Below are 11,614 nucleotides of genomic sequence, written 5' to 3'. Positions count from 1 at the left end.
CTGTCGATTATGTACCAATTGGGTAACCCCCACATTAGTATGATTCTACATGCTGCCGTGTCTTCTAGCAACCATTGAAATTGGTTTAAAATACATTTAGTCGGCGTAGTATACTGTTTATTCTACCAGATGAGCGCCAGGGGTATTGCCCCTATGTTTCAAGTACATTGGTTGATCTTGTGCGTTATTCTGTCTGTCTGTTGGTCTGTATGTCAAACGCCTAAAGGTCACAATTTAAAACCGATCTTCACGAAACTTCACAAGATGGTAGAATTCGTCATAAGGAAGAAGCACATTGATTTTGAGGCCAAAGGTCAAAGGTTATCTTCAGGGCAAATTTCTAAAATTGTCATTTTTCATTTGATTGACTTGAAAATTGAACAACATTTGCATATTGAGTCACTAAATTGGTAAACCAACTATTTTTGAGGTCACATGGTCAAAGGTCAACTTAAGGTCAAACTTCCAAAATCATCAGTTTTCATTCGAATGACTTGAAAATTAAACAGCAATATTGGACATTGAGTCACTAAATTGGTAAACCAACTATTTTTGAGGTCAAACGGTCAAAGGTCAACTCAAGGTCAAACTTCCAAAATCATCAATTTTCATATACACCATCATCAGTTTTCATCCGATTGACTTGAAAATTTAACAGTGTCTGTGCATTATCTGTGTCTGTGCATGCGTCTGTGTCTGTGTCTGTGCATGTTTTCATGTTCAATGTGTTAGCTCTTACACGAGCCTCAATTATGTATACAAAAAAAGAACCCTGTTGTAAAGAACGTGGTTGCATGATCCCTAAATCCGTAGAAATATCGATAACGCAGAGAATGACGAGGACTACAACAGCCACCAATACCAATATGACCAGCTTTGCCGATCTAAACATCCAACTTTGTAAATTTTATTTGCATTACATATTTGATAACTCTCCAAAAAGTAACTTCATGTACCTGAACAACTCCTGAGAGGTATTAATTGTGACATACTTTGATTCCTCCTCTAAGGGTGAATCTGCAGGCAAGCATTCCTCATATCAAGCTTAGTGAAGTCTTTCCTCCTGCTAATCTATATATATAAAACACAGTTTGTGTGTGTGTGTGTGTGTGTGTGTGTGTGTGTGTGTGTGTGTGTGTGTGTGTGTGTGTGTGTGTGTAATGTTACCGATAGACTCCTAAACGGAGAGGCTTACGTGCTTGATATTTGGCATAGACATGGCCATTGAGCCTGGGACGAACATGGCCGAACTCAAAATATTTGACGATCCATATTTTTTATTCATATTTACCTCAGCGCATTTCAGCGCACGGAATCAACGGAATCAGAGCAGGTGGGCGCTGATTCGCTCAGAGCGATCACGTGATGACGCTATGACGCTATGAACGCCATGACGCTATGAACGATATGACGCTATGAACGCTATGACGCTATGAAAAAAAAAATCGCTATGACGCTATGAAACGCTATGAACGCTATGAACGCTATGACGCTATGAACGCTATGACGCTATGAAAAAAAAAATCGCTCGCTTTGCCAAGGGGCTTGCTCCCCCCCCTCCCCCACCCCCCGTTCCCCTCTCCCCTCCCCAGCCCGGCAATGCCGGGTACTTCTGCTAGTCTTACATAAGGATCCTGGACCTTTTGAATAGGGTAGTTGTCGGTGTTAGCAACCAGGTTTTGAGTGTCAACTTGTAATCTGTCAACTTGAATGTTTTGTATCCCAATGATAGGCTGGATCTGGACCTGCACCAAAATCGAATTGGCTTGTTCGTGTCATCAAACTAACTCATCCAACAAGTTTTGTCATAATCTGTCCAAAACTTTTTGAAATATAGTGCTATATATAGTTTTTGACCATTTCCCTGAATGGTGAAGAATCACTTTAAGAATTAAAATAAAAATTGTATCCGGATTCAGATCTGCACCCATCTGCATCCATCATCTGCATTCAGGTTTCCCATGAATCCGTCCCCAAAGTTTTGAGATTATCGTTCTATATATCATTTTTGGCCCTATCTCCCAATGGTGAATAATCACTTTAAAAATTCCAGTATCCGGATCCAGATTTCAACAAGATCTCATCAATTCATCCTTGTCACACACCCAACCTGTCCACCAAGTTTCGTCCGAATCCGTCACACACCCCATCTGTCCACCAAGTTTTGTCCGAATCCGTCACGCACCCAACCAGTCCGCTAAGTTTCGTCCAAATCCATCCATAACTTTTTGAGAAATCCTGCTATGTATAGTTTTTGGCCCTGTCACCCAATGGTGAAGAATCACTTTAAAAAAAAAAATTCTCATATCCGAATCCATATTCAGATCTTCACCAAAGTTTAATTGATTCTTCCTTGTCACACACACAAACTGTCCACCAAGTTTCGTCCGAATCTGTCACACACCCAACCTGTCCACCAAGTTTCGTCCGAATCTGTCACACACCCAACCTGTCCACCAAGTTTCGTCCGAATCTGTCACACACCCAACCTGTCCACCAAGTTTCGTCCGAATCCGTCACACACCCAACCTGTCCACCAAGTTTCGTCCGAATCCGTCACACACCCAACCTGTCCACCAAGTTTTGTCCGAATCCGTCACACACCCAACCTGTCCACCAAGTTTCGTCCGAATCTGTCACACACCCAACCTGTCCACCAAGTTTCGTCCGAATCTGTCACACACCCAACCTGTCCACCAAGTTTCGTCCGAATCTGTCACACACCCAACCTGTCCACCAAGTTTCGTCCGAATCCGTCACACACCCAACCTGTCCACCAAGTTTCGTCCGAATCCGTCACACACCCAACCTGTCCACCAAGTTTTGTCCGAATCCGTCACACACCCAACCTGTCCACCAAGTTTCGTCCGAATCCATCACACACCCAACCTGTCCACCAAGTTTCGTCCGAATCTGTCACACACCCAACCTGTCCACCAAGTTTCGTCCGAATCTGTCACACACACAAACTGTCCACCAAGTTTCGTCCGAATCTGTCACACACCCAACCTGTCCACCAAGTTTCGTCCGAATCTGTCACACACCCAACCTGTCCACCAAGTTTCGTCCGAATCTGTCACACACCCAACCTGTCCACCAAGTTTCGTCCGAATCCGTCACACACCCAACCTGTCCACCAAGTTTCGTCCGAATCCGTCACACACCCAACCTGTCCACCAAGTTTTGTCCGAATCCGTCACACACCCAACCTGTCCACCAAGTTTCGTCCGAATCTGTCACACACCCAACCTGTCCACCACGTTTCGTCCGAATCCGTCACACACCCAACCTGTCCACCAAGTTTTGTCCGAATCCGTCACACACCCAACCTGTCCACCAAGTTTCGTCCGAATCCGTCACACACCCAACCTGTCCACCAAGTTTTGTCCGAATCCGTCACACACCCAACCTGTCCACCAAGTTTCGTCCGAATCTGTCACACACCCAACCTGTCCACCAAGTTTCGTCCGAATCCATCACACACCCAACCTGTCCACCAAGTTTCGTCCGAATCTGTCACACACCCAACCTGTCCACCAAGTTTCGTCCGAATCTGTCACACACCCAACCTGTCCACCAAGTTTCGTCCGAATCCGTCACACACCCAACCTGTCCACCAAGTTTCGTCCGAATCTGTCACACACCCAACCTGTCCACCAAGTTTCGTCCGAATCTGTCACACACCCAACCTGTCCACCAAGTTTCGTCCGAATCCGTCACACACCCAACCTGTCCACCAAGTTTCGTCCGAATCTGTCACACACCCAACCTGTCCACCAAGTTTCGTCCGAATCTGTCACACACCCAACCTGTCCACCAAGTTTCGTCTAAATCCGTTCGCAACTTTTTGAGATGTCCTGCTCACAGACAGACTGACATGCAGACTGGAATGAAAACATCATCTCCGTCCACCTTTGGTGGCAGAGGTAACTATTTGCAAACTGTAGGCATGCTCAACTGACAAAGAGGGATTTTCACATTACCCAAAATGCTTCACATGGCGAGCCAATCACAACACATTAGTGCAACAAGAAAAGTGAAGAGTGAAGAACTAGTCTTCTTGGTGAAGGCTGGTGTCTATCACCGTACGCACACAGGTAGAACAATGGATGAAATCAACAAGACATTGATTGAGGTCTGCTATAACCGCTTTAGAACAAAGAGAAGCTGACGCTTCGGGTGTTAATCCATCATCTGAGCAAAAGAGGGTTATTGCTCAGACGAAGGGTTAACGCCCTAAACTTCAGCTTCTTACTTCCCACAGCAGTTAGCACAAAGGATCTCATCCATTAGTGCAACAAGCTCTGCTTTCACTGGCTGTGGCCCACTGATAGTATCTGCACATAAAATCACGCAATAGACAGAACATAAAATCACATAACAGACAGAAAATAGTTGCAGCAGCCACAGCATGGGAAGACGTCAACACTGGAAGATAATCTTAAAGATTTCCCAGAAATGTTGTTGCTCTGACACACTCCGGGAGCACGAAAGAAGAAAGTTACCATCATGGGTGTTCCCGTTTAAATAACGATCGTTTATTGTACTTGGAAGAAGCTTGAGGACTCGAGCTTCATTTTCAACATACTCACTTGACTTATGGATTTAATTTGGGTTTCTATTTGAGGCGAGAAATGTGCTGCAGCGTGCATGAGTGTGCGTGGAGACGTTGTTGTTGTTGTGTTGACGTTGTCTTCTATATCAGAGCGAATGAGAAGTTGTTTGTTCCTTGCAAAAGCAAAGATTTTTTAGCTCACCTGGAACGAAGTTCAGGGGAGCTTATGCAATGGCGCGTCGTCCGTCCGTCAGTCAGTCATTCAGTCAGTCCAGTCATTCAGTCAGTCATTCAGCCAGTCAGTCTGTCAGTCAGTCAGCCAGCCAGCCAGTCAGTCTGTCAGCCAGTCAGCCCGTTAGTCAGTCAGTTAGCCCGCCAGTCAGTCAGCCCGTTAGTCAGTCAGTTAGCCCATCAGTCAGTCAGTCAGTCAGCCAGTCAGTCCGTCAGTCAGTCAGTCAGTCAGTCCGTCACCCAGACAGTCAGTCAGTCAGGCAGTCAGTCGATCAGTCAGTCAGTCCGACACTCAGTCAGTCAGTCCGTACGTCCGTCTGTCAGTCCATCCACCCTTCAGTCCGTCAGTCCATCAGTCCGTCCATCCTTCAGTTCGTCAGTCCGTCAGTCCGTCCATCCGCCAGTCAGTCTGTCAGTCAGCCAGTCAGTCAGTCAGCCAGTTAGCCAGTCAGCCAGCCAGTCAGTCAGTCAGTCCGTCAGTCAGTCAGTCCGTCCGTCCGTCTGTCAGTCCGTCCATCCTTCATTCCGTCAGTCCATCAGTCCGTCCATCCATCAGTCAGTCAGTCAGTCAGTCCGTCCATCCATCAGTCTGTCAGTCATTCAGTCCGTCAGTCCTTCAGTCCATCAGTCTTTCATTCCGTCAGCCCGTCAGTCCGTCGGTCAGTCAGTCTGTCTGGCCGTCCGTCAGTCAGTCAGTCCGTCAATCAGTCAGTCTGTCAATCAGTCAGTCTGTCAGTCAGTCAGTTCATCCGTCCGTCCGTCCATCAGTCAGTCAGTCCGTCCATCAGTCCGTTGGTCAGTCCATCAACACTTGCAACTTCTTCTCCGAAACCGCTGAAGGGATTGTGGCCAAATTTGGCACAAATGATATTTGTTGTGACTAAAGTTTGTTCACGGGATTAAAGAAAATCGGGGTCTATGGGAGGTCAAAGTGGGTTCAGGTTTGACCCCCCAAAACAGGTATTTGCTTTATTCTCTGAAACTACACATACAATTTTGAAGAAACTTCACTACAACCTTCATCAACCATGATGTACCAATGTTTGTTCAAGGCTTTGGAAAAAATTGAGGTCTGAGGAGGTACAAGGGGTGGGGAGGTGGGGAAGGGGAGAGTGCCCCCAAAATTAGGAATTTTTTGTTTGTTTGTTTAAAGTCTTATGATTATGTTAGTATGATTCTACATGCTGCCCTGTCTTCTAGCAACCATTGAAATTGGTTTAAAATACCTTTAGTCGGCGTAGTATACTGTTTATTCTACCAGGTGAGCGCCAGGGGTATTGCCCCTATGTTTCAAGTAGATTGGTTGATCTTGTGCGTTATCCTGTCTGTCTGTTGGTCTGTATGTCAATCGCCTACAGGTCACAATTTAAAACCGATCTTCACGAAACTTCCGCAGATGGTGGAGTTCGTGATAAGGAAGAAGCCTATTGATTTTGAGGCCAAAGGTCAAAGGTCATCTTGAGGTCAAATTTCTAAAATTGTAATTTTTCATTCGATTGACTTGAAAATTGAACAGCATTTGCATATTGAGTCGCTAAATTGGTAAACCAACTATTTTTGAGGTCACACGGTCAAAGGTCAACTGAAGGTCAAACTTCCAAAATCATCAGTTTTCATTCGAATGACTTGAAAATTAAACAGCAATTGCATATTGAGTCACTAAATTGGTAAACAAACTATTTTTGAGGTCAAACGGTCAAAGGTCAACTCAAGGTCAAACTTCCAAAATCATAAATTTTCATATACACAATCATCAGTTTTCATCCGATTGACTTGAAAATTTAACAGCATTTGCATAGTGCCTCATTGAATTGGGAAACCAACTAGTTTTGAGGTCAAAAGGTCATAGGTCAATTCAGGGGCAAACTTCAAAAATCATCAATTTTCATCTGAAAAATCGTCGTCACTTTTCATCCGATTGACCTGAGCTTTGATCAAGATCGTCAATTTTAATCTTGATGAAATGGATAATTTGATGGATCAATGGCAACTTTTTTTGTGGGGGGTGGGGAGGGGTGGGGTTTGGGGAGGGGTGAATTTTGTAAAGTATTATGCTCTGCATGACGTCCTCTTGTTTGTTTGTTTGTGATGCTACTCCCCTGAGCTTCCAAGGTAAATGGCGACAAAACTTTATTGGATCACTTTTTTTTAACCATGATACACCTTACCAGGGGTTTTAAACACTCATTTTAAAAATCACAATTCATAACTTATAAACACACGAGCTACTGTTGTGGGGAAGGGGTGGGAGTCCGGCAGGAGCGGGTGGGTTGGGAGGAGGCAGGGGGAGGGGAAGGGTGGGATTTCTGGTTGGGGTAGGAGGAGGTGGGAGGAGGGAGGAGAAGGCGTGGGGTGGGACCCAGAGGGAGGGAGAGGGGTGAGGTCGGCGGAGGTAAGGGCAGGGGCTGGATGAGGGAGAGGAAAGGGGCGAATGGGAGTCCAGATGGAGGGAGGGAGGTGGGAGGGGAAGGGGTAGGGTGGGAGTCCGGAGGGAGTGGGGTGAGGGGAGGTGGGAGGAGGGAGGGGAAGGGGTGGGGTGGTAGTCTGGAGGGAGAGGGTGGAGTGGGAGGAGTGAGGAGAATGGGTGTGGTGGGAGTCTGGAGGGAGAGGGTGGAGTGGGAGGAGGGAGGGGAAGGGGTGTGGCGGGAGTCTGGAGGGATAGGTTGAGTGGGAGGAGGGAGGGGAAGGGGTGGGATGGGAGTCTGGAGGGAGAGGGTGGAGTGGGAGGAGTGAGGATAAGGGGTGTGGTAGGAGTCTGGAGGGAGAGGATGGAGTGGGAGGAGGGAGGGGAAGGGTGGGAGGAGGGAGGGGAAGGGTGGGAGTCTGGAGGGAGAGGGCGGAGTGGGAGGAGTGGGGAGAAGGGGTGGGGTGGGAGTCTGAAGGGAGAGGGTGGAGTGGGAGGAGTGAGGAGAAGGGTTGTAGTGGGAGTCTGGATGGGGTTTGGGTGGGAAGAGCTAGGAGGAGGGGTCGGGGTGGTATGAGAGAGGGAAAGGAATGGTCGGAGCGACCCGGCGTTGCCAGGAGGTACCTTTGCTGGTTCACAATAATACAAGATTCTCATCCTGCATGATGTACCATACATTGTTACAGAGCATCGGTGCTGCCGAAGCAGATTATTGAAACACCAGGATGACAGTTTATATCTGGGTTAGGATTCAAACCCAGACGACACAGCGTCGAGGCGAATGTGTGTACCTCTTGGACACCCCTCCAGCGCTAATACAAGACACAGAATAGCCTGTTTTAACATGGAGGGGGGAATCCTCCCATTGCTTCTCTAAACCTCCTACCCTACCTGCATCCTAATCCCACCCTCCCCCCCCCCCCCCCCCTGAACATGAAATCAATCATTATAGAGGAAAGATTATTTATTTGTTGACTGGTCAAAATGAAAATCTTCATCTACTCTTCTATAAAAAGGAAGGCTATACCTATTTTATCACCTCTTCACTTCTTCATTACCCTTCTACACTTGAAGAGCATGTTAACGACAAGCTGCACTTTGGATAAAGTTTAAATTTCTTCATTTATCGTACTAATAATTCAAAACGACAAGCAATTATAATATGCAATTGTACTTGATCTAGTTGTTTTAGAGAGCACTGTGTTCATTGTTCGAGTTAACGGGCGTGTAATCTGCCATGACATGGGGTGTTCTATTGTTCCATAGACCCCAACAACTTTTTAATTGCTGTGTACATATGCAAACGATCTCGTTAAAATGCAAATTAACGGATAAGTTGCATTTCAAAACGCATCGATGGGTGTCTAATATATGAATTAAAAGGTGATCACAAAATGCAGAGCGACTTCTCCCAATCAAGTGTCCAATCCAATGATATATATGCTTGTTGAAGTATTCGATTGGCAACATGATTGGCTTGGATTCCCCAATGTGAAGAATTCAAATTGCAGTTTCATTTATGAACTAGAACAGCACTCGGTCGAGCGCACACCTCCGCCAGGATGAACAGTTTATGTTTTGTATCCCACTGATAGGTCGGATCTGGATTCGGACCTGAACCAAAATCGAATCGGATTGTTCTTGTCACCGAACCGACTCATCCACCAAGTTTTGTCATAATCCGTCCATAACTTTTGAGATATCCTGCTATATATCGGTTTTAGCCCTATCGCTCAATGATGAAGAATCACTTTAAAATTTTGGATGTAGATTCGGATCTTCACCAAAATTAAATCAATTCTTCCTTGTCCTGTGTCCAACTTGATCACCAAGTTTAGTCCGAATCCATCGACAACTTTTTGAGATATCATGCTATATATCGGTTTTAGCCCGATATCACTCAAAGGTGAAGAATCACTTAAAAATTTTTTTATCTGATTCGGATCCGGATTCAGATCTTCACCAAAATTAAATAAATTCTTCCTCGTCCTGTATCCAACTTGTTCACCAAGTTTCGTCCAAATGCGTCCACAACATTTTGAGACATCCTGAGATATTTTGAGATATATATTCTCTTTAAAAAGATTTCACTTTCTGTCATCATCATCATCATCATCATCATCATCATCATCATCATCATCATCATCATATCATATCATCATATCATATCATCATATCATATCATCATATCATATCATCATTAATACCATAATTATGACGCTGTTTTGGCAAGAATAATTGTGCTGAGTGGTTTGCCTTTGCCTTCCCAACAATCAGACAGGGCAGAAATGTATAGTTTGTTGAGAGTGCCGTGTCCTACTCTTCGCGAAAGACAAAGTCGGATCTTTAATGTCCACAACGACCGGTGCTGGCAGATGCAGGTCCTCCGGCTTAACGTGAATGGGAGGGAATTTTCTTTCATTGTAATTCGCCCTAAACAAAGCTGAGAGCCACTAAATGTGAAGGGCTAAAGAGAAAAAGAAGAGGAAAAACTGGCAGAACCTTCACCTCGTCCTGAAACAAGGACACCTCTTCAAAGGAACACTGTGCACTAGGGGGTTGTATCGCCCTGCGTGTGAAACACCAGGACGACGGTTTATAGCTGGGTTGAGGTTTGAGTTAAGGTAGACGGTTCAGAGACGAGTGCACATACCCCCAGACGGTCATCCTACCAGCCACCGTAAACCTTTTGTTCGCTCAACAGTTAAGGTGGCTTAAGATCTTAGGCTCCTGATTTTGAGCCCCTGTCGTGCCGTTGAATTAACACCAGGTGGGGTGACTCAGCCTGTCATCCTTCTGAGGTCAGCAAAAAGAGTACCAGCTTACTGGTATTGGGGAGCACTGCATCAGTGGCACAGCCGCACCTCCAGAAAATAATGCAATCAGCAGCCAAAGGAGAAAACAAACCTTCCAACGGCCCCACCATCCTCGAGTTCCATCACCTCTTTCCTCATTATTGCTCGTTCGAAGATTTTCTTCTCCCTTTTCATAATAATATTTTTGTTCCATTATCACTTACGATTCATTAACTGCCAGCTCCATCCATCAACTTTGTCATTAAACACCTATCATCACAGATGGTTATTTTAAAACGTTTTGTAAAGCTCCACATTAAAAAAGTCCCACATTTTAAAAAGCTCTTCATTTAAAAAGCTCCACATTTAAAAAGCTCTACATTTTAAAACCTCTACATTAAAAAAACTCTACATTAAAAAAAACTCTACATAAAAAAAACTCCACATTTTAAAAGCTCTACATATAAAATGCTCCAAATTAAAAAAACTCCACATTTAAAAAGCTACACATTTTAAAAAAAACCCCACATTTAAAAAACTTCACATTAAAAAAGTTCCACATTTAAAAAAATCTCCACATTAAAAAGCTCCACATTAAAGAAACTCCAGATTTTAAAAGCTCTCCATTGAAGAGGATCCACATTTAAAAAGTTCCACATATAAAAATTCCACATTTAAAAATTCCACATTCAAAAATTCCACATTAAAAAGCTCCACATTTTAAAAAAACTCCAGATTTTAAAAGCTCTCCATTGAAAAGGCTCCACATTTTAAAAAAAATCTTCATTTAAAAAGCTCCGCTTAAAAAAAAACTCCACATTTAAAAAGCTCTACTTTTAAAAAGCTCCACATAAAAAAACCTCAACATTTAAAAAGCCTCTATTTTTAAAAAGCTTCACATATAGTGAAGCTCCACATTTAAAAAGCTCTACATTAAAAAAGCTCCACATTTAAAAAGCTCCACATTAAAAAATCTCCACATTTAAAAACCTCTACATTTAAAAAGTTCCACATTTAATAAAACTCTGCATTTAAAAAGCTTCACATCTAGAAGGCTCCACATTAAAAAAAAGCTCCACATTAAAAAAACTCCACATTAAAAAAAACTCCACATTCAAAAAGCTCCACAATTAAAAAAAACCCCACATTAAAAAAAACTCCAAATTTAGAAATTTCCTTTAAAAAATTCCACATAAAAAACCACATTAAAAAAGTTCCACATTTAAAACGTTCGACATTAAAAAAAAAATCTCCACATTAAAAAGCTCCACATTAAAAAAACCCGATTTAAAAAGCTCTCCATTGAAAAGGCTCTACATTTTAAAAGCTCCTCATTTAAAAACCTCCACATTAAAAAAAACTCCACATTTAAAAAACTTGACAAAAAAACTCCACATGAAAAAAGTTGCACATACAAAAAAAATATCCACATTAAAAACAACTCCACATGTAGAAAGTTCCACATTTAAAAAGTTCCACATTTAAAAATTCCACATTTAAAAATTCCACATTAAAAAGCTCCACATTTAAAAAGCTCCACATTTGAAAAGCTCTACATTTAAAAAGCTCCACATTTAAAAACCTCTACATTAAAAAAGCTTCACATCTAAAAAGCTCCACATTTTAAAA

This window comes from Myxine glutinosa, chromosome 2, assembly GCF_964187855.1.
Source record: "Myxine glutinosa chromosome 2, kmMyxGlut1.1, whole genome shotgun sequence".
Taxonomy (NCBI): Eukaryota; Metazoa; Chordata; class Myxini; order Myxiniformes; family Myxinidae; genus Myxine; species Myxine glutinosa.
The sequence above is the reverse complement of the archived record's forward strand: the minus strand, read 5'-3'. Positions refer to the sequence as shown.